The sequence below is a fragment of the Nyctereutes procyonoides genome, unplaced genomic scaffold, assembly GCF_905146905.1.
Source record: "Nyctereutes procyonoides isolate TBG_1078 unplaced genomic scaffold, NYPRO_anot_genome, whole genome shotgun sequence".
Lineage (NCBI taxonomy): Eukaryota > Metazoa > Chordata > Mammalia > Carnivora > Canidae > Nyctereutes > Nyctereutes procyonoides.
The window spans coordinates 18,470,129-18,493,855 of NW_026575040.1; the positions used below are offsets into that span (position 1 = coordinate 18,470,129).

The 23,727-nt window shown below is 36.4% G+C and overlaps 1 long non-coding RNA gene across 4 annotated transcripts in view; it reads left to right on the forward strand.

Annotated features, from left to right (window-relative positions):
• Nucleotides 1–23,727, forward strand: part of LOC129506361 (uncharacterized) — a 158,803-nt gene that overhangs the window by 2,574 nt on the left and 132,502 nt on the right. For 3 of the 4 annotated variants that reach the window (XR_008663749.1, XR_008663750.1, XR_008663748.1), the window contains exons 2-3: nt 6,808–7,017; nt 7,693–7,802. This is a non-coding gene — a long non-coding RNA (uncharacterized LOC129506361). Of the gene's footprint in view, nt 1–6,807; nt 7,018–7,692; nt 7,803–9,776; nt 10,863–23,727 lie in introns of those variants that run through there. The other variant, XR_008663751.1, reaches the window with a different exon arrangement.

Sequence of the window (23,727 nt, forward strand, 5' to 3'; positions counted from 1 at the left end):
ATGCCAAGAACTTGTTCAGATCCTATCCAGTCGGGCTGGGGCAGGAGAGGTAGGGACCAAGGACAAGCTTTACCTTTTTCTATACCTAGAGTTTCTCTATCTGCCCCAGCACTATGGGAATGCCATGTGGTATCCTCAGCTACTTGACTTCAGACTGCTTCCATTTTACCCTTACCCTTTCCACTAATACTAGTCTCTAGGAGTCTGGATCCCACTCTACTTTTCTGAGTCACAACCTGGTGGAAAACTGGTATTGGCTTGGCTTGGACCTGGAACTCTTTCCATATCTTTACTATACTCATATTCATTCATTTTTTTTCTCAGCATGCATTAAATGTTGATTTGTTTTTCAAGGACTACACTATGTGCTAGTGAGACGTTGACGAATAAGTCGGAATTCTCTGCCTTGGATGAGTTTACATTCTGGTGGAGGATCTTTGTTTCTTCACAAGATATGGCATGAAATTCAAGGCTATCTCACAGGGACCTTAAAAGCAAGGCTGAGCTGTTAACTCTATGCAGCATAATCTATGTTTTACTTCTTCACAAACAGCTCCCACTATTAGTTGAAATTATTTTGATCTTTACACAGCTCATAACATATCTTTTCACAGAGGCCATTGTTTCAGACAATTACACTTTCCAACAAGATAAACACCATGTAGGGCAATGCACTTGTGGTATAGTCCATTTTATTAATAACTTGTCGTCTGAGTAGGCTAGGCTATGGATGGATGATTACAGCAAAAAATAGAGGCTGTATCTGATACAAGTTTATGTATCATCGGAGTTGTTACCCTATCTCTCTTCACAGTCAGGAACCTGCCAGATCTTATTCAACAGAATGGCTTCTAGATGCATTGACAGGAGATAAAAATATTTACTATTAATCTGCCTTCCTTTGGCTATGCTTACCTGAGGATGTATAGTAAAATCAAATTTTAATTTTTTAAACATTTTCAAAATTCACCTATGTTTATTATGCCCACTTTCATTTTTAGTAGAAAAGAGGTTTTGCAAAGAATTTCTATACTATGTTGAAATATAAAACTGCTTATGTATTTTCAACTAATAGCACTTCTACTTCAGATGGTGTCAAGGACCCTCAGTGTCTAATTTATCTTGACAGAGACTGAAGTAGAAGTAAACCAATTCAGACTGCAGGTCCTAAAATACAAGTCAAAGAAGGTGGATGTAGCAGAAATGAAATTAGAGCATTTAAATGAAATATGGACTCTAGTCAATCTGAATGAATTCCCTTAGCACCTCAGTCCAGAAAAGAACCTGTAAGGATTTCAATCTTCAGTTGACTCATGATGAAATGCATGACCCTAAGCGAGTCAGTTAATTAATCTCAGTGTCTTCGTGTCCTCATTTTTACAACAGGGTTAATAAGACAGGTAGTGCGCCTATACTTGGAATTTGGGAGAAAAGAGAATTACACTGTTTCTGAAATGTAGCTGATAATTATCAATGGGAACCTATTGAGCACTCATCATTATAGGCAGAGAGACTAGCAAGCCTTAAACATAAATAAAATGTTGAAGAAATTTTTGTTGCATGAATGAATGAAAAAATGAATCAGTGAGCCACCTACTATGTGTCAGATCCTGGGCTGTGGAAGATCCAAGATGCACCCCTGCCTTTAAGAAACTTTCTAGTGAAATAAGCCAGTATAGAATGAAAGGTATTTAACAATAAAGGTATGAAATGCCAAAACAATGTTATGGTCCATCATCCTCAAGCTAGAATTCTCAGATTCTCAGCTTCATTATGGCTTCTTCCCTAAAATTGACTGTCTTGAGAACATGCCTATGGTTTTTTTGTGTTTAGTTAGTGAAGTATGCTTAGTAAAAGACTTAAATATAGAAACACATTTCATTAGAATAATATTCTTAAGGGAAAAAGAAATATAAATTCAAGGGGGAAAATATATAAAACTGTTAAAGATTAAGAACTTATTTATAAAATTATTTTTATATTTTTATTGAGGTATAACATCCATACAGTAAAAAATATACAAACCACCACTTAAATCAAGATATAGGGCAGCCCGGGTGGCTCAGCAGTTTAGCGCTGCCTTCAGTCCAGGGCATGATCCTGGAGACACAGAATCGAGTCCCATGTTGGGGTCCCTGCATGGAGCCTGCTTCTCCCTCTGCCTGTGTCTCTGCCTCTCTCTTTCCCTCTCACTCTGTGTCTCTCATTAATAAATAAATAAGATCTTAAAAAAAAAAGATACAGATGATCCCCTTTCCCACTATGAACTTTCTTAATTTCCTTTCCCCATCCCAGAGATAACCATTATTCTGACTTCTCATGCCATAGAGTACTTTAGCCTGTTCTTGCACGTTGTATAAATTGAATTATACAGTATGCTCTCCTTTGTGTCAGGCTTCTTTTGTTCAACTTTATGTCTGTATGATGCATCCATTGTTGCATACACCACAGTTCATTCTTTTTAATTACTGCAAAATAGCTCTTCTCAAAGTGTGGTCTGAGAATCCTTGTGGGGGGATTGCCTGAGAATTTTTAGGGGGGGGTCCATGAGTCACAATGGTTGGAATAATACTTTAGGATTTTATTTATGTGCCTTTTTCTGTGCACTGATGTTTTAATTTGTGATGTAAAAGCAATGATGGTTAAAACTGCTGACACTTTAGCATGGAATTTTTTTCCCTTTAAGTCCATACTTTTTTGTCTTCTCTGAAATATCTTTGCCTACCTTGAGGACACAAATATGTTCTCTAAAGTTCTTTTCCAAAAGTTTTATAGTTTTAGATTTTATGAGTAGGACTATGACCCAATTCAACTTGATTTATGCATAGGGCATTACTTTAGGATCAATAGTCCTTTTCTTTTGTTTGTTTCTTAATATGGCTGTCCAGTGTCCAATTGCTACAGCAATACTTATTGCCAAAATGACTCTTTCTCCATTGAATCACCTTGGCATTTTTGTCAAATTGACTATATATTTATTGGTCTCTTTCTAGACTTTGTATTCAATTTCATTGATCTATATATCTATCCTTTAATAATACCACAGTATCAGGAGAATTGTTATGTTAATATTGAATTCTCTGATCCATGAACATAGTATATTTCTCTATGTAGGTATTCTTTAATTTCTTTCAACTATCTTTTGTAGTTTCTAATATAAAGATCTTTTGTTAGGGATGCCTGGGTGGCTCAGCAGTTGAGCGTCTATCTGCCTTTAGCTCAGGGCATGATCCCTGTGAGAAGCCTGCTTCTCTCTCTGCCTATGTCTCTGTCTCCCTCTCTGTGACTGTCATGAGTAAATAAATAAAACGTTTTAAAAAGGATCCTTTGTTAGATTTATTCATAAATATTTTATTTTTTTGTGTGTGCTACTGTAAACAGTGGATTTTTGAATTACATTTTATAATAGTTTGCTGTTAGTATATAATGATATATGTTTAATGTTTGCTTTTTAAAAATTTTTAAAAAAGATTTTATTTATTCATGAGAGATACAGGGAGGGAGAGAGAGAGAGAGAGGCAGGACACAGGCAGAGGGAGAAGCGGGCTCCACTCAGGGAGCCCCACATGGGACTCAATCCCCGGTCTCCAGGATCAGGCCCTCGGCTGAAGGCAGCGCTAAAGTGCTGAGCCACCCAGGCTGCCCTAATGTTTGCTTTAAACAGATTCTTATATATGAACCCTGTATCCTGTGACCTTGCTAAATTTACTTATGGGTTCTAATGATTGTTTTCTAGATTCATTGGGATTTTTTACATTAATAATCAAGTAATTTGCATATAGGGACAATATTCTTCCTTTTTGATTTTTTGTTTTTAGATTTTATTTATTTATTTGAGATATACAGAGATAGCAACAGAGACAGAGAGACAGAACATGGGGGGGGGGCGGGAAGGAGATTGAGAAGCAGGCTCCCCATGGAACAGGTAGCCTGACAGGAGCTCCATTCCAGGACCCTGAGATCATGATCTCAGTCAAAGGCAGATACTCAACCAACTGAGCCATGAAGTCACCCCTTTGTTTTTTTATCTTAACGACATTTATTTCCTTTTCTTTTTCCTTTTACAGTGACTAGGACTTCTGGTATAATGTTGAATACAAGTAGTGATAATGGTTTGTTTTGTTCCCATTTAGGGGAAAACAATTTAGTCTTTACCGCTAATTATGCTGTAGATGTTTGTTTTATTTATTTATTTATTTATTTATTTATTTATTTATTTATTTATTTATTGCTGTAGGTGTTTTATAGATGCCCTTTGTTCATTTAAGGAAGTTCTCTACTATTTCTGCTTTGTTAAAAGTTTTTATGAGGACTGAATGTTGGATTGTAGCAAATGCATTTTCTGTATTTATTGACATGATCATAGTGGTTTTCTTTTTTAGTGAATTACATTGTGATAGTGAATTACATTGGCTTTAAATTCTTAAACTAATCTCGCATTTCTCAGATAAATCTTATTGAATCTTGAAATGTTATTCTTTTTATGTATGGTGATTTGCTACATTTGATTTGCTAGTGTTTTGTTAAGGATTTTGCTTCTATCTCCATGAAGGATCTTAGTCTGTAATTTTTTTTATACCATCTTTGTCAGGTTTTGATATTTAGCTTATGTTGGTGTCTCCTAAGGCTGCTGTGACAAAATATCATGGACTGGGCTGAAACAACAGAACTTATTTTTTCACAGTTGTGGATACTTTAAGTCCCAGATCAAGTTGTTGACAGGTTTGGTTTCTCTTAAGGCCTCTATCCTTGGCTTGTAGATGGCAGTCTTTTTACTGTGTCTTCACATGGCCTTTCTCTGTGCAATCACATGCCTGTGATGAATCTTTCTCCTCTTATAGGGACACTAGTCATATTAGATTAAGATTCTAACAGTATTGTTTTAATCACCATAATAACGACCTTATTTCCAAATGTGGTTATATTCTGAAATACTAAGAGTTGAGACTTCAACATATGAGTTTTTGAGGAGTGGGACACAATTCAGCCCATAACTATTGGCCTTATAAAATGAGTTGGATAGTACTCTTTCCTCCACTCTTATCTGAAAATCATGTGTGTAACTTAGGTGTTTTCACTGGTGAAACTGTCTGACCTTGAAGTTTTCTTTGGGGTAAGGTTTTTCATAAAAATTAAATTTGTTTATTGGCTGTAGGTTTGTTTAGATTTTCTGCTTTTCTTTGTGCCTATTTTGGTATATGTTAAATTTCAAGATATTTGTCTTTTTCATCTCTGTTGTTGAAATTGTTGTCATAATATTGTTTATAGTATTGTCTTATTCTTCTAATGTCTGTGGGATCTATGTTGACAGCCAATTTGTTTTAAACTCTTGGTTTAAATAGTCATACCCATTTTAAAGATCTCAAGAGGAAAATAATTCAAAAGTTGTTCGGTTATTCTGGATGCTTGGCTTTACCATGTAAGGCTTAAAATTGGCTTGTTTTACAAAAAGACTGAGACTTCGGGGTGCCTGGGTGGCTCAGATGGTTAAGTGTCTCCTTTGGCTCAGGTCATGATCCCAGCATCAGGCTGATTGTGCCCTGCATCAGGCTCTCTGCTCTGTGGGGAGCCTGATTCTCCCTCTCCCTCTGCCTGCTGCTCCCCATGCTTGTGCTCTCAATTTCTCTTTGTCAAATAAATAAATAAAATCTTAAAAAAAAAGAAGAATAGGATTTTGATTGAGGGTGCGCTAAATCTATAAATTTGTTTGGGGAGGGGCGCCTGGGTGGCTTAGCAGTTAAAGCATCTGCCTTCGGCTCAGGGCCTGATCCTGGAGTCCCGGGATGGAGTCCTGCATCGGCTTTCTGCATGGAGCCTGCTTCTCCCTCTGCCTGTGTCTCTGCCTCTCTCTCTCTCTCTCTCTCTCTCTCTCTCTCTCTCATGAATAAATAAATAAAATCTTTTAAAAAATTGGGGGAAAATTGCCACCTTTACGAAATTAAATCTTTAGACCTATGAATGGTATCTCTCTCTGTTTATTTACATCTTTTTAAATTTCTCTGATGAATATATTGCAATTTTCAGGATGCAAATCTTGAATAAATTTTGTTGGATTTATTAAGTATTTTGTATATATAATTAAATATTTTATTTATTCATTAGAGACACAGAAAGAGAGGCAGAGACATAGGCAGAGTGAGAAGCAGGTACCCTGAGGGGAGCCTGACGTGGGACTCAATCCCAGGAGGTCAGGATCAGGACCTGAGCCAAAGGCAGACGCTCAACCACTGAGCCATCCAGGTGTCCCAGTATTTTATATTTTTTGAAAATTGTTTTGTTTACACTTCAATTTCCAGTTGTTAATTGCATATATTTTTATACTGATTTTATATCCTAGGAACTTGATAAATCCACTTATTAATTCTAGCAGCTTTTTTGTAGATATTTCTGATATTTTTATGTATATGTCATCTGTGAATAACGACAGTTTTGTTTCTTTTTGTTCAATCTATGTGCTTTTTATTTCCTTTTCTCGTCTTATTGCACTGGCTAGATTCTTGAGTACATTATTGAGTAGAAGCAATAAAGGAAACATCCTTGCCTTGTTTTCAGCCTTGGAAGAGACAACACAGTTTTTTATCATTAGTTATGATATTAGGAATAAGTGATTCATAATCTTTTATTAGATTGAAGAAGCTTCCCTCCTTCCATAGGTTGTTGAGACTAGTACATGTCTTAATATTATTTGTGATGAAACGTGAAGTACACATGAAATATTTCTGCTGCATATAGGAGTATGATGATTGTCTTAAGAAAAAGCACCTGTGCAATTGAATTGTGAACTGAACTGGTTGTTTTTTTTCACAGAACACCATTTTTATTTGAAAAGAACAAGGACAAACTATGATTACTCAGACTAAAGTATGTGGCAGATATTTTATTTAAAAAAATGGAGTGAGCCTGTTACTTTAAGGCAAACAGCTGACTATATTTGTTGACATTGATAAAATGCATTTTCAAGCAAAAATCAGATTTTGGAAAATTTATATTCACTATCCTGGGCTCAACTTCTTCCTAGTAAGTCACAAGTTTTCTTTTTCTTTTTTCTTTTTTTTTTTTTTAAGATTTTATTTATTTATTCATAGAGACGGGGGGGGGGGAGCAGAGGCACAGGCAGAGGGCGAAGCAGGCTCCATGCAGGGAGCCCGACACTCGATCCAGGGTCCCCAGGATCAAACCCCGGGCTGTAGGCGGCACTAAACCACTGCGCCACCAGGGCTCCCCAGTCACAAGTTTTCTGTTGAGATTGATGGTGATATTAACAAATGTGATTTTTCTGACAGTGTGTGAGTATTTTGAAGATCTGCATATATTAGTGAACCAGTATTTTTTTTTAAAGATAGATTTATTTATTTATTTATTTATTTATTTATTTATTTATTTATTTATTTATTTATTTATGAATGACAGACATAGAGAGAGAGAGAGAAAGGCAGAGACACAGGAGGAGGGAGAAGCAGGCTCCATGCTGGGAGCCTGATGCGGGACACCATCCCGGGACTCCAGAATCGCACCTGGGCCCTGGCCCTGGGCCAAAGGCAGGCACTAAACCACTGAGCCACCCAGGGATTCCCAGTGAACCAGTATTTTAAAAAACTACCACTTATCAAGTTTTGATGTAATATTAAAGAAGACAGAATTTTCTGAAAAGACTATTAAAATAATCTCTTTTCTGCTATATATTTTTGCAAGGCCAGATTTTCTTCATATACTTCAACAAAAGAACACAAGAACATTGTGAAAGATTGAAATAGAAGCTGATATTGAATCCAGTTGTCTTCTATAAGCCAGACTGTTAAAAGGTTTGCCAATATTTAAAAATACGACTACTACTTCTTACTAATTTTATTTAGAAGATATAGTCATACATAAAAATATGCACCTTAACATGTAATGGTTTTGTTATTGTTATTTTTAATTTGGTAAGATATACATAACAAAATTCACCATTTTAACTACTTTTAGATGTGTAGGTAAGTAACCTTAAGTATATTCACATTGTTATGCAATTGTCACCACTATTCTGTAGAATTTTTTCTGTTCCCAAACTATAACCCTTTCACATTAAAAACTCTCTGTTTGTCCTTCTTCCAAGCCCTTGGCAACCACCATTTTCTTTTCTGTCTCTGTGAATTTGACTACCTCCTATAAGTGAAATCATACAATATTTGTGTGTGTGTGTGTGTGTGTGTGTGTCTGACTGCTTTCACTTAGCATAACTTCTTCAGGGTTTATCCATGTCATTATTGTTATTTTAAAGATAGGTTAATAAACATTTTAAAAATTTCTCAAAAATAAAAAAAAAATTTCTCAGTCCTAATTTTTAACATGACACATGTTGATAGAAATGCCCTAATAGATTTTTTAAAATCTGGTGTTATCAATAAATTTTAGGAGTATAAAGAAGTCCTGAGACCAAAGATTTGGAAAATCATTGCTACATAATATCCCAGTGTATATATATATGTATGTATGTATGTACCATAATTTGCTTAGCCTTTCTATTGCCAAGGAACAGTTGGTTTTTCCTCAGTTTTTGGTTATTATGGATTAAAGTTGCTGTGAATACTTTTGTATATGTCTTGTGGGGGCCCTCTATACTACTTTCCATCTGATGTGTAGGAGTGGTATGTCTGAATCTTTGTGTCTTTTATTTTTTTTTTCTTTGTGTCTTTTAAAAATGGGTAGTGGTAGATATCAGATCTTTATTGTATTTATGTCCCATTGGATACATTTCAAAGAATATTGTATAATAGATTTATTTTAAATGCTACTATTTATAATACATAGAACATTTATTGTTTGCATTTATTTAAACATATAAAATTACAGATATCAACTTAAACACGTATGAGGGCGTGTATTACTTAAATACATTATTTTAGGAGATATACAAGAAAAGGGTTTTGAAGAGTAATAGTAGACCCTTTAAGAGTTCAGAAGAAGAGCAAGATAATTGAGAATTGTGCAGGTCTATTTTTTTTATCTTTCCTCCCCTTTTTTGCTGTCTTCCTCATTACTTAACCAGTCATTTGACAAATATTTACTCAACTATTATGGGCCAGATACTCTGCTATACATTAGGAATGTAGCTATGAACATGAAAAGATTTGACTCATAGTTTAGTGAAGAAAACAGTAAACATAAAAGAAAGTAATCAAAATAACTATAAATAATGTTAAATGTCACAAAGAAAACAAATAGTGGTAGCAGTTGCTGTTATGTAGAATGGATATGATGGCTTCATATTGGAGAATCTGACTGTGCCTAAGAGCCAAGAGGACAGCATTCCAGGCAGAGAGGCTCATACTAAGAACATTAATAAGGCTTTGAAGAAGAAGCTTGGAATGTTCCAAAAACTGAAACCAGGCCACTGTGACAGGATTGTAGTCAGACTTTCAGTCTTTTTGAAAAAGAAGTTATACATTCAACCCTTGAAGGTATCTGTACAGAAAATCTATGGTCAATACAAACTCTACAATAAGGTAATTATAAAATTTAGAAAACTATGCTAATATTTATGAGAATTGACAGAAGTGAACAAGCCTCTACTTTCCCCTGGATCCAGGAGACAGGGAAGGAAGGAAGGAAGGCTCAGGAGGTAAAACTACAATAACTTCATTTGCATCAGCACTAGCAGGGCAATCATCCATCCTGGCAGGAGTATCAGCCCATTGAAGGAAAGATTGTGTTGTTAATTTTTGTATCTCCAGTGCCTAGTACTGAGCTGGGTCTGAAGAATATGTTTAATCTATATGTCTTTTTTTTTTTTTAAGATTTTACCTACTTATTTTAGAGATGGAGATGTAGACGGAGAAAGAGAGAATCTCAAGCAGGCTCCACTCCCAGCACAGAGCCTTATGCTGGACTCGACCTCACGACCCTGAGATCATGACCAGAGCCAAAATCAAGAGTCAGACACTTGACCAACTGGGCCATCCAGGTGCCCCTTAATCTAGGTGTGTCTTAAGGGAGAAACAGGAACTAACATGTTATGTAGTACTAATCTCTGTGCTGGAGCCAATTAAACAAAGTCAAAAGACAGAATATTAGGGGAAAAAAGGGCAATGTGCACAACAGACAATAAGTCAATATGCTTAATAGACTTCAGAATTTGGTGTATTGGTTAGATCATCTGATCTGGAAAAGGTATCCTGTTTTTTTTTTTAAAGATTCTATTTATTTATTCATGAGAGAGAGAGAGAGACAGAGAGACAGAGACACAGAGACACAGGCAGAGGGAGAAGCGGGCTCCATGCAGGGAGATCCCAGGTCCAGGATCACGCCCTGGGCCTAAGGCAGTGCTAAACCACTGAGCCACCTGGGCTGTCCAGGCATACTGTTTTGAGGGCAAATTAGGATTGGAGTGGGTATTTTGGTGGGTTGAGGAGAAGCAGAATACAGGAGAGAATGGGAGAGGGAGAAAGAGAGAGGTACGTAATGAATGGATGAATGAATGATGGCTCCGAGATGTCTGTGTAGCTCCTAATCTGGTGCCTCTAAAGCCAACCTTCAGATGTTCCCCCACTATGTCTGTTCTCTTTTGCTGGTCTCACACAAATATAAACAAACAAAGAGACAAATCCCTTTCATACTGTCCAGTTTCAGAGAGTATGAATGACCAAGGCCTGAGTAACCTGCTAACTGAATGAAGACTCCTGATGTGCCTACTGTCTTTTAAAAAACTTTGTTAGAACTTGTCCTAACAGGGCAGCCCAGGTGGCTCAGCGGTTTAGCTCTGCCTTCAGCCCAGGGCATGATCCTGGGGACCCGGGATCGAGTCCCACATCGGGCTCCCTGCATGGAGCCTACTTCTCCCTCTGCCTGTGTCTCTGCCTCTCTCTCGCTCTCTCTGTGTCTCTCATGAATGAATGAATGAATAAATAAATAAATAAATAAATAAATAAATAAATAAATAAATAAATTCTTTAAAAAAAAAAGAACTAGTCCTAACATTCGTGTACTTTGTGCATTTTTTTTTACCATAGTTTTATTCATTATATAATATAGCTCCTTTAATTTTGAGGAGGAAGTGAGCTCATTTTTACACAATTTTTTTTCTATTTTAACCCAAGCTAATTTCTGACAAGTTCATTTGTTCAACAAATATTGGGCACACATTATGTGCCACTGGTCCAAGGACAGAATCCAGGGCAGAAATGAATAAAACAGTCTGTGACTTTGTGGGATTTTTATTCTACATGGGAATGAGGGTGGACAGGCGGTAAACAGATAAGGAAATAAGTTACATAACAGGATGTCAGGTAGTGATAAGTAATATGAAGAAGCCAGAGCAAGGCAAGGAATTCAATTAGTGTATGCTTAGTATTGAGAGAAGCAAGGTAGGGCAAGTGATATTGTGTAGAGCTCAGCTTTAGCCAAGAACGTCACAACCATGAGAACTCTAACCCTATCCATTCTCACGATTCCCAGGCTGATTTGCATTTACTTAATGTTCAGGTAAAATTGAGTTTGTTGGAGCAAGACCTGGAATTCAAATGGTAATAAAAATGGTATAAATGCCTGAAAATAAAAATGTTTCAAATGTCATCAGTTCCCATCAGTGCTTTCTAATTTGCTGACACACCAATAGCTGAAATAAATGGAGGATCAGGTCATGATCTCCGGGTTGTGAGATTGAGCCCTGCATAAGGCTCCGTGCTGGGCATGGAGCCTGCTTAAGATTCTTCTCACTCTCTCTTCTTCTCCCCCTTTTCTCTCCTTCTTAAAAAAAAAAGTTCTTTAAAAAAAGAAAAAAGAAATAAACTACATGATGTCCATAATATCACTTTATTACTGATATTAATTTTGATCATCTGGCCAAAATTGTTAATCCTTTTTTAAAAACGTATACTTGGGGACGCCTGGGTGGCTCAGTGGTTGGGCATGTGCCTTTGGCCCAGGACGCGATCCTGGAGTCCCGGGATGGAATCCCACATCAGGCTCCTGCATGGAGCCTGCTTCTCTCTCTGCCTGTGTCTCTGCCTCTCTCTCTGGAATAAGTAAATAAAATATTAAGAAAAAACGTATACTTGAATATCTGTATTTTCTTATTTATAATATCATCATAGCTTGACAACATGGCAGCACTGTAGCAGGCTTCATTATTATTGCCTCATGCTCCAGCCCCTCACAACTACCAACTAAAATGTAAGCATTACAGGGGCAAGGATTATTGCCTGTTTTATTCACTGATGCAAAGTATTCCAAGCACAAGGTATAGTGCCTAGCACATACTTACCGAATGAATGAATAGAAAGATAATTCTGATTGGCAGGATGTTGAGCAAGCAGAATTTGTTATGGTAAAAGCCCTTTATGACAGAACATTATTATAGCAATGTTAATTCAGCCGACCATGAGAACAGGACAGAAAATATATGATTGAGGATAATTTTAAGCCCCCATTTTAGCTCAGCAATTTAACCAAAATTATCAGTAGCAAAACTGATTTAAGATGCCTTGAAAATTATCCTCATCACTCTCCAGAGGTGATACTAATAGAAATGAAATAGCTAAAAAGTGGGGAGAAAGAAGAGATATGAAAGTAAGAGAATGAATATTGCATAGACACATCTAGATTTTGCTCACCAGCCCTCAGCTGGATTACACACAGGTCTTGCTTTGCGTGGTTCTGACATGCATGGTTTCTGGTTACCATGGTTTAGTTAAATAATCTAGCCCTATAACATCACAGTTCACATTTCAGTTACTATGATTTGGTTGAGTTCGGTAATTGCATAATTACAAACTTTGTTGCTGAGTCTTCAGTCCACAAATCACTACATAAATAACACGTGCATGTTATGATCAGTGACCAATTGAATCACTTCTTTCAGAGTCTGTCAGTGATGGGTCACTCTGCATCTGTTATTCATTTTATACACACACAGCAAAAGTGTGTAATTGTGTTGCAATCTTGTCTCCCAGTGATAAATTCACATGACATTTTATAAAAATGGATAATCAAAAGAGGGAATTGGCCAACAGTACTGCAAATAACCCAAAAATCACACTGCGGGAAGTGAAATTCACATTGAACATAAACGGAATTATAGAAGAAATAGCTGATGGTGGGAATGTTGGCACTGCTACCACTTGAAAAACCCTAGAAGCACAGCTAGAAGAACTTTGTGAAGGAGAAGTTACCAACGTAGAGAAGGAAAGTGGTTGTGAAAAAAGGGTGAATATATCCCAGAAGTAACACACACACACACACACACACAAAACCCAAGAACTTCTGAATGTTAATAGAACTTTTGGAGATACTTCACAACACAAATGTCAAGGATAAAATGTTGGATGTTAATCCAAATTTAGGGAAGAGTATAACCATTCATGAGGGCAAACACAAGATCCTTACTTCCTATTGTAAATTAACAATAAGAAGGCAAGTGGGGATCCCTAGGTGGCTCAGCGGATTAGCATCTGCTTTTGGCTCAGGGCATGATCCTGGGGTCCCGGATCAAGTCCCACATCAAGTCCCACATTGGGCTCCTTTCAGGGAGTCTGCTTCTCCCTCTGCCTGTGTCTCTGCCTCTCTCTGTGTCTCTCATGAATGAATGAATGAATGAATGAATGAATGAATGAATGAATAAATAAATAAATAAATAAATAAATAAATAAATAAATAAGGCAAGCAGTGTTTAGGTTACTCTTGATGCATTTAACAAAGAAACAAGACACCTGCGTGGCTCAGTTGGTTAAGTGTCTGCCTTCAGCTTGGATCATGATCCCTGGGATCAAGTCCTGCACCGGGCTCCCTGCTCTGCAGGGATTTTGCTTCTTCCTCTGTCTCTCCTCCCACTCTTTTTTTCTCTCTCTCTCATTCACTTTCTCTCTCTAATAAATAAAATCTTTTCAAAAATTAAAAAACAAAGCTCTCCTTTAAGAAAAACAAATAAAACACCTTAATTCTCAATGTTCCTGATGCCTTAAATTTCAATTTACTAAGTAAATGATAGCTTTATTATTTTTTCATTCCTCTATACTTGTATAGACAAGAGAGTTTAGTGTTTTGACAAAAATTTTAAAGTTCATGAAGCAATCAATTTTTTTCATTGATTATGAAGATCACTTTGCACAGTTTCAGCTTGCCTGCTCATTTTTGAGGTTCTGTATGGCCATGCAAAATGAAGATTGCCTTTTTTGCATTCAAGGTAAAGTGCAAGTTAAATGCTCAGAAATAAAAAATTAGAAAGTCCTTACCATAGTGACAATCTGAAGAAAATAAAGAACCACTGGCTGGAAATGATAAGCTGTGGATATTAGCCTCCCCACTTGGAGCACTCCCAAGTCTCTGTCTCTACCTTGTGTTTCCAAGTGATGTCTGGGCATTCCAGCAGTGAGCACCTCACATACAACACATTCAAAACTAAACTTTCTCCTAACCCTGCCACCTACCAAAAAGCCCCAAGCAACTTGATTCTCTATACTGGGATATCAATGAGGATTAGTGACTAATAAGAGAGACCTGGAATAAGATTAAGTAAAATAAACATTTATTTTTCTGTCAAAAATAAAACTCCAGAATTAGGCAACCAGGGCTAACTTAGTGACTCACCAATTTCAGGATTCATCTTTTTGTTTTACAATCCTTAGCATGAAATGTGTATTTTCAAGTTACCTCATGATCACAAACTAGCTGCTTGTGCCTCAACCATCACATCCCAGGCAGAGAGAATGAAGGCCAAGAAAAAAATGTGGTCACCCTGCAGGGTCAATGTACTTTGCATGGGACATATTGGATGCTCCACCCAAAGGTGTCTGCTTTTGTCTTATGTCATTATATCTTATTAGATATAGTCGAAACAGGAAAATATAATTTTCTTTTTTTTTTTTTTAAGATTTTATTTATCTATGAGAGACACAGAGAGAGAGGCAGAGAGAGAAGTAGGCTCCATCCAGGGAGCCCGATGTGGGACTCAATCCCGGGTCTCCAGGATCAGGCCCTGGGCTTAAGGCGGCGCTAAACCACTGAGCCACCGTGACTGCCTGAAAATATAGTTTTCATATGGTTTTTAGCTGGTCATGTTGCCACTTTTAATGCTGTATGGGGTCAATTATGTAAGAAAATGGGTAGAGTGGATATTAGGTAAGCAAGGAGTGGATATTAGGTAAGCAAGTAGTAGTCTTTATCAGACATCATTAATGACTCTACCATTCACCTATGCATCAAACCTGAGACTCTTTTGTTTCCCTCACTGCCCATATCCAAGGTTAGTGTATTTTATTTACTCAATTTCTTTTGAATTTGAAACTCCACTTTTTTCTTTAAATTTCCTTTATTGCCTAAAATAATGCATGATGCACTCTGTGTTTATTAATGTTTGTAAAATGCTGATTTAATAGTTGCCTTTCAGACAATGGAGGAAGTTATTGCAGTGAACTTTATTTTTTTAAGATTTTATTTATTTATTCATGAGAGACAGAGAGAGAGAGAGAGAGAGGCACAGGCACAGCCAGAGGGAGGAGCAGGCTCCATGCAGGGAGCCCAATGTGGGACTCAATCCCAAATCTTCAGGATCAGGCCCTGGGCCAAAGGCAGGTGCTAAACCGCTGAGCCACCCAGGGATCCCCTGCAGTGAACTTTAAATTGGGGTCTTCAAACAATATTTGGAGAGTACTCTTATTGTATTATAAAGTGTAATTCCTGGAATTCTTTAAGTCACAAAGTAATTTCTTATTCCCTAACACTAGTGGGATTTGAAATAGTTCTTCAATAGTATGAAACACATGCAAATGCACTCTCTTTTCTAGTATTTAGTTTTTCTCAGTTGTATAACTTTGCTTCTGTCTCTTGCACTTTCTCCTCTGAGAGAGCTCTGAGATGGTCCTTAGCATGCCCATGAGCACGCACCAAACACACACACATGCACTTGCACAAGCACATGTACACCCGCAGTAATGGCTTCAAAAGTCTTATTCCCTTAGCAAGTCAAAATGTCAAACATCTCGGTGGCAGGTATGAAAAACAGCAAGCCTGTCCCTCCTGCTGAATATTCCATATGCTAGGTACTAATTTTAGGAGAAAGAAAGGAAAGTTTAAAAATGTATTCTCTTCTCACTGCTCCACAAGAGCCACCTTTCCTTTTCTTCTCAAGCAGCTGCAGCAGAAGCTTACATAAATGCAAGCAAAATGCAAGTGGCACTAGAAACAAGGCTTAATTTAAAAGAATTCACCAGATGACTTAAATAAACCTATTGGTTAAGCTTGTTGTTCTGGAGAGAACAAACAGTGGGACTGGCCTTGGATTGATGGAATTCACTAGAATAGAGCAGGGCTGACAAATTGGGATAAAATATTTGGCAGTTGCTTTTTATCCTGAGGCAGATGACCAACTTACTTTAAATTCATTTCCTGCAGCTGGTGAGTGGGTGGCCAGGTCTGTATCCTACCCATTGTAGCCAAGTTAACATTTCTTGACTTTGACACGTTTCCCCCACTTGATTAGATATTTGACAAAACAATGTACATCACAGATCATTTTGAAAATATTATTTCGTCTTCTAATCCTGACATTTTGGTATAAATGAAGATCTCTGCAAGCTCTAAACATGCTCAGAAAATGGGTCGTTTTGACGACCTGGAGAATAGTCTGTTTGCCTGTAGTCTGCAGGACAGAGCTTGATTAGTGGTCATTTTACAAATACTACTCTATCTTTACATTTTTCCTTTGTAGCTCTAAATATTTCAGTTGCTCAAATAATTTAACATAGCTGCATTGGGATGGGACAGTTGGAACAAATAGTTTATAGAGATTAATTATTATAATTTCTTCTTATATTTGAAGTCATAATTTCATTAAGTTGGTTTTTCAAATTTAAATTTCATACAAAGTTGAAGTCATTTCAACGTGAATATGATTCTGTGTAATAAATTGGATGTGCAGAAATTCAAATACTTGGAAGTTATGAAACAAGGAATCAATTAGATATACAAAGGCTAATGACTCACTTGAGAAATATTTCAGGCCTCCTGTGCTATGTATTAGTAACTGTGCCCCCACCCCCACTCCCATTTCCTTTCGCTGTAGAGGCTCTTGTGACTGCTGTGTTTCTTTACTGCTCCCCCCCCCTTTTTTTTTATCAGTGCCTCTGTGATATTTCCTCATCTTCTCCTAACATTTCTATTTATTCATTCCAAAAGCCAGAAGTTTCCACAACATGCTAACTGATCAGTTAAGAATACTTATCCTTCAGCCTTTGTGCTAAATATAAATGTAACCCTTGGCATTTTATATTTCAATTTTGTGGCTTATTTTAAAGAATTATCATTTTGTCAGCATTTATTTGGAACTTATTTTTTTCCCTATTCTTAAATCTGATTTTATGATTGCAGACAGAGGGTCTTTTTTTTTTTTTTTAAGATTTTATTTATTTATTTAAGAGAGACGGGAAGGACAGGGCTGGAGCAGTAAAGGGGAGTAGAGGGGAGAGGGAGAAGCGGGCTCCCTGAGGCATTGATCTGAGCTGAAAGGAGACCCTTAACCCACTGAGCCACCCAGGCACCCTGACAGAGAGTCTTGTTAAGGGACTGCTTTTCCCCATAAAACATTTATTTTAGCAAGAGCAAATAGAGATTTAAATGAAAGGAGATGTGGAGTGTCTGGGTAGCTCAGTTGATTAAGTGTCTGCCTTCAGCTCAGGTCATGATCCTGGGGTCCTGGGGTTGAGTCTTGCATGGAGCCCTGCATTGGGCTCCCTCCGCCACGGGGAGCCTGCTTCTCTCTCTCCCTCTGCCTCTGCTGCTGCTCCCTGCCTGTGCTCTCTCTCTCTCTCTCTCTCTTAAATAAACAAAATCCGTAGAAATAAATGAATGAATGAATGAATGAATGAGAGGAGCCTTCAATTGACTTTCAACTGATAGTCACAATTTTGTGAAGGAGAGGAGTCACCTCTTGCTTTGCTACTTCTACCTCACTTACTGCTATGTGGTCTCGGGCAGGTTATTTAACATCTCTGGACTTCAATTCTCTTATCTCTGAAATGTGGATAATAATAGTGCCTGCTTCTGTGATGACTGTAGGGATTAAAAGAGTAGTATATACAAAGTCCTCTGATCCATTTCTGGCACGTAGCAAATGTTCAAAATATTTCTGTCTATTGTTATTTTATCCTTGATACCTCCATATAGATACTTTTTTCCAATCCTTTCTAGTTTTCCTCTTTGTCTATCCCCTTGTGAGTAAATAAGTTACTTCCAAACATGCCAGTAGATTAATTGTGATCCGAAGCTGTAGTTACAGCCTAGTTCTTATTATAAACCCAAACGTTTATATCCCAAAGAAAGGAAAAATCCCACCAAGACTACCATGTTGCACAACTCCAGGGGACACCATACACCTTGTAGTCAGAGTGCTTGCTATCCTTGAGTTTGAGATTGTGCAGTTGACAATCCATGTAACCATACATGGTAGTGCTGAAGTCTGTCATTCAATCACTTGAACTTTATTTCTTTTACTTACTCCTTTCATGTTTTATTTTTCATATTTATGTAAATATGTGTACTCACCAGGTAATATACCCACATTGAAGCTTTACACATTGGTTCCCCTATACAGGTCTCTTTTTTTCCTTTCCAAAAGTGTTGGCACTCAGCTGGGTGTTGTGTGTGTTTGTGAGCATGTATGCTTATATTTATACCTATGTGAAGTGTTAATAGTGATAGAAAATATAAGTAGGAAAATACAGAATAAATCACATTTGCCAGGCATTAAAATGCTCAGAATTTATAAACAGGACTGCTTTTTCTTACTTTTATATGTTGATTACAACTGGATCAAAGCAAAGTTTTTGAATAGAACCAAAGCAGTAAATTAATTGACCACTAAGTGATAGGGTCTGATAGATTTCCTGCCACTAAATGAAAAGCATAGACAAGCTGGGATAAACCTGACTGACCAAATCTTTCAGTGATGTGACATCCACTTTCCGTTGTATGTCTGTAGACACTGCCAGTGATTTGAATTAGTATAAGATTTTTTATTATTGTAAATAAAATGCCTCATTTAGTTAGTTCTTTGGTTGATATGAGGAAAAAATGTTCTCTGATGAACTACTTCAAGAAATATCCTTTGAATTTTGAATACTGTGACAGCTTTTTTTCAATACAATTTATGACCAGTAATAGAGCTACATACAGGTGGTATTGGATTTCTATGCATTCCTTACCACCATTTAAGTATCACAGATGTTTCCTTTATTCATAATGAGTTAATCCCACTGCCATTCATGCACAAGGAAAGAGGAAGGCGCCCAAAGGACTATGTAGCAGAGGGAGTAGAAGAAGCAAAAAGCCTTGCTAATCTACAAATTTGATAATTCAACCTCAAATAATTGAAAGTTTGATGTATTTGCATTAGAAAGGTGTGAATCAAGAATGCTGAAGTTCAACATATTCTGTGCTAAAATTGAAACAGGACTCAGATGGACTGAGCCACGTTTTATGATGTGCTTTTTTTCAGTCTTTGGTATAGAATTTCCCTAGTTATAGAGGAATTGCAACTGAAAATAAGTTAAAACTGTAACTTTGCCTCTTGAGATGAATAATCTGTCTACTATGATCTCTTCCTTCTCAAAATTACCATTCAGTTCACTTCAACAGTCTTCTATTGAGCATTATACTATCCTATTTCTGAGAATTCAAAGACGAATAAAACATGGTCCCTATTCTTAAGTAGATCCTCTCAATTCAGAGGATTCAAAGAAAATCAAGGGAACAAGGTATAAGTGGAGGAAGCATGTAGTAGGATGTGGAAGGGGGTGGCATTTGAGTCTTATTCTTTATAGCACTCCTTTTATTAATCATTGACAAATTTGCCTTCCTATATTTTTTTTGCCAACTCTTAGTATTGCCATGCTTTCCTGTTTTTGTTTATAATAAGATATTCATCTAATAAATATGTATAGTAAAACTCTTAGGTACAAGTAATTATTTGGGTACTATCAGTGACACAAAGTAATTGTCCTACAGTAGTTCACCATCTGTCAGGAAGACTGTCATAAAACACCTAGCTCTAAAGCAGGTCAAATGATGGCATTTTGGATAGCATACAATTAGAACACCATGAAGTCAGGGTGCAGCATGGCAAATCAGGTTCTTGTTGAGGATTCCATCAGGAAGCAACAGAACTGAGATTTGAGATCGGGTCTGTCTCCAAGACCAGTGTTTGTTTGTATTACTTAAAAATTGCAACACACAATATCATAAATATCAGGGCCTAACATAGAAATATGCAACTTAAAGTTGTTTTCAGTATTTCATGTGGAAGTTCTACTAATTATTATAATTTTAACCATTTGGGTGTTCTTCAGAGCCTTTGTCATATTCTGATTTGCATATTATCAGAGAAAACCTTACTGATTCTTTCCAATGCTGTAGAAAGAACATTACAGAAGTATATTGTTACTTAGATTCTCTGAGCTTCAATTTTCTTATCTATATAAACTTTGTAGTGTTGTGATAGAAGTGAAATGAAATAGTTAATGCAAGGTGTATGGTATAGCGTTTGTCACTGAGAGGCCACTTCAGAAGGATGAATTATCTTCCCTTGAATTAAGAGAAAACATGTCTTTAAGCCAATCTGAGAAGATATATTAGAGTTGGCAAGGACTGAGGGAGGGTCTTCTTTACTTCTCTTATTGGCAAGAGTTGAGTACTGAACCCACTGCTCAACTCTGATATACTCTTCTCAAGGTCCTATAGATAGATGTTTACAGAATAAGTTTATCATGTTTTGATATCTTTTCTGTGCCTAGAGAAGGGACACCCTACTTCCAAGGGCATACTGGAAAACTGGCCTGGATTTGTGGAACTATTGTCAACCTTTTCTAGGTTCAATAATAAGATTTTGGGAAAATAATTTGTGTTTCTTTAATCATTAATGATGTTAAACAACTTCTTTTCATTTATTGTTTCCAGCTTTATTGAAGATAATTGGCAGTATAGCATTGTGTAAGTTTAAGATGTACAATGTAATGATTTCATATATGTATTATTACAGAGTGATTGACAAAATAAGATTAGTTAACACATCTATCACTTTGTAAAGCTACAGTTTGTTTTATGGTAAGAACTTTAAAAAGCCTGCTTTCTTAGGGACTTTCAAATATGTAATCCAGTATTGTTAATTATAGTCATCATGCTGTATATTATATCCCCACAATTTATTCATTTTATAACTGGAAGTTTGTACCTTTAACCTTCATCCATTCTCTGCCCCCACTACCTCTCTCCCTGCACCTTGAAACCACTAATCCATTCTCTGTTTCTGTGAGCTTGATTTTTTAAGATGCCACATATAATAACTGAGATCATCCAGTATTTGTCATTTTCTGTTTGATTTATTTCACCTAGAATAATGCCATCAGGTTTCATCCATGTTGCTTTGAATGGTAGGATTTTCTCATTTCTTATGGCTGAATAATATTCCAAAGTTCATATGGAACCACAAAAGACCTTGAGTAGCTAAAGCAATCTCAAGAAAGAAAAACAAAGCATGAGGCATCATACTTCCTGATTTCAAACTATACTACAAAGGTATAGTATGAAACAGTCTGGTACTGGGGGTGCCTGGATTGCTCAGTTGGTTAGATGTCTGACTCTTGATTTTGGCTCAGGTCATGATCTCAGAGTTGTGAGATAGAGCCCCATGGTGGCCTTCACAGTGGGCATGGAGCCTCCTTAAGATTCTCTCTCCTGCCCCTTCCCCACACCCACTCACTCTCTCTCAAAAATAAAAAAAACAAAACCACTAAACAAAACAAAAATACAATATGGTACTGGTATGATAACAGACAATAGACACTGGAACAGAATCAAAAGTCCAGAAATAGACCCGTTCATATATGGTCAACTAACAATTTGACAAGAAAGTAAAGAATATTTAATGGTGAAAAGAGTTACTTACTAATTTGCAGGAAATCTTGATAGATTATGGAATTTATTTATTATTTATTTTTTATTATGGAATTTAATCCTTTGTCCTATAAATATATTTTTTCTTCAGAAGACCTGTTGTTTTATCTTTTAGTTAAGGTTATCTTTTCCATACCCAAGTTCTAAATTTTTATATAGCCCAAACATTCCCTGAGAAGCTCTCTGTAAATTTTCTTCTCCTATCTCCTGGCCTCATTGTTGAAAACAGTATCTTTTCTCTACTGAATTGCTTTTGTCCTTTGTTAAAAAATCAGTGATTCATATATGTGTGTATGGTTCTATTTCTGGACTCTATTCTGTTGCAATATTTCTCTGTCATCTTCACTCTAATACCACACTGTATTGATTCCAAATAATGTGTTGAAATCAGGTAGCATTAGCTCCCAAATTTGTTCTTTTACAAGATTGTTTTGGTCATTGCATGCCCTTTCTATTGCCATATAAAATTTATAATTAACTTTCCAAATTCTAGAAGGAAGGAAGGAAGGAAGGGAGGATGGAAGGAAGGAAGGAAAAGGAATGAAGGAAGGAAGAAAAGAATGAAAGAAAGAAAGAAAGAAAGAAAGAAAGAAAGAAAGAAAGAAAGAAAGAAAGAAAGAAAGAGTCCTACTGAGGTTTCATTGACTCTATAGCTCAAATTGGAGAGAATTGCCATATTCACAATATTGAACCTTCTGAAACACAAAGTATAAATCTTCATTTATTTGGATTTTCATTAATTAGTCTCAGCAGTGTTTTGGAGTTTGCCAATGTATAAATCTTTCATATCTTTTGTTGGATTTATTCCTAAATGTTTCATATTTTTGGTGCTATTATAAATATTATTTTAATATTTTATTTCCAATTGTTCATTTACTAGCATAGAGAAATACAATTGATTTTTATATATTAATCTTATATCCTGCAAGTTTGCTAAAGTCACAAATCCACTTATTAGTTTTAGTAGCCTTTTTTTTTTTTTTGGTGGATTTCTTAGGGTTTTCCACATAGACAATCATGCCTGCAAATATTGACAGTTTTTTTTTTTAATATTGACAGTTTTAATTCTTCCTTTCCTGTCTGGATGTCATTAATGTTTTCTTCTTGCATTATTGCATTGGCTGTAACCCCCAGTATAATGTTTAGTAGAGATAGTGAGAGCAGACATCCTTGTTTTTTCCCAATCTTAGGGAAAGACATTTTTTTTTTGAAAACTTTAAGTATCATGCTAGCTGTGTATTTTTGTAGATACCCTTTATAAGGTCAAGGAAGGTGCCATTTATTCCTAGTTTGCTGAGAGTTTTTTTTTTTAAGATTTATTTATTTATGGGACATTTGGGTGACTCATTCAGTTAAGTGTCCCATTCTTGATTTTGGCTCAGGTCATGATCTTGAGGTGGTGGAATCCAGCCCTGCCCTGGGCTCTGTGCTCAGCAGATAGTCTGCTTGAGACTCTCTCCCTCTGTCCCATAGTTTTTGTTTTTTATTTCCTTGATTTCTGCTCTGATATTTATTATTTCTTTTGTTTATGTTGGGTATAATTTGCCCTTTTTTTCTAGTTTCTTAAGGTAAAAGCCAAAGTCATTAATTTGAGATCTTTCTTCTAATGTAGCCATTAAGGCCATAAATTTCCTGTTAAATGCTACTTTAGTAAGTATCAAAAAGTTTTAATTGCTTGTTTTCCCTTTCATTCAGTGCAAAATGATTTCTGATATTCTTTGTATTACTGCTTTAATCCATCTGTTATTTGTGTTTTATTTGGTGTCTAAATATTTGAGGATTTTCCAGAGATCTTTCTATTATTGATTT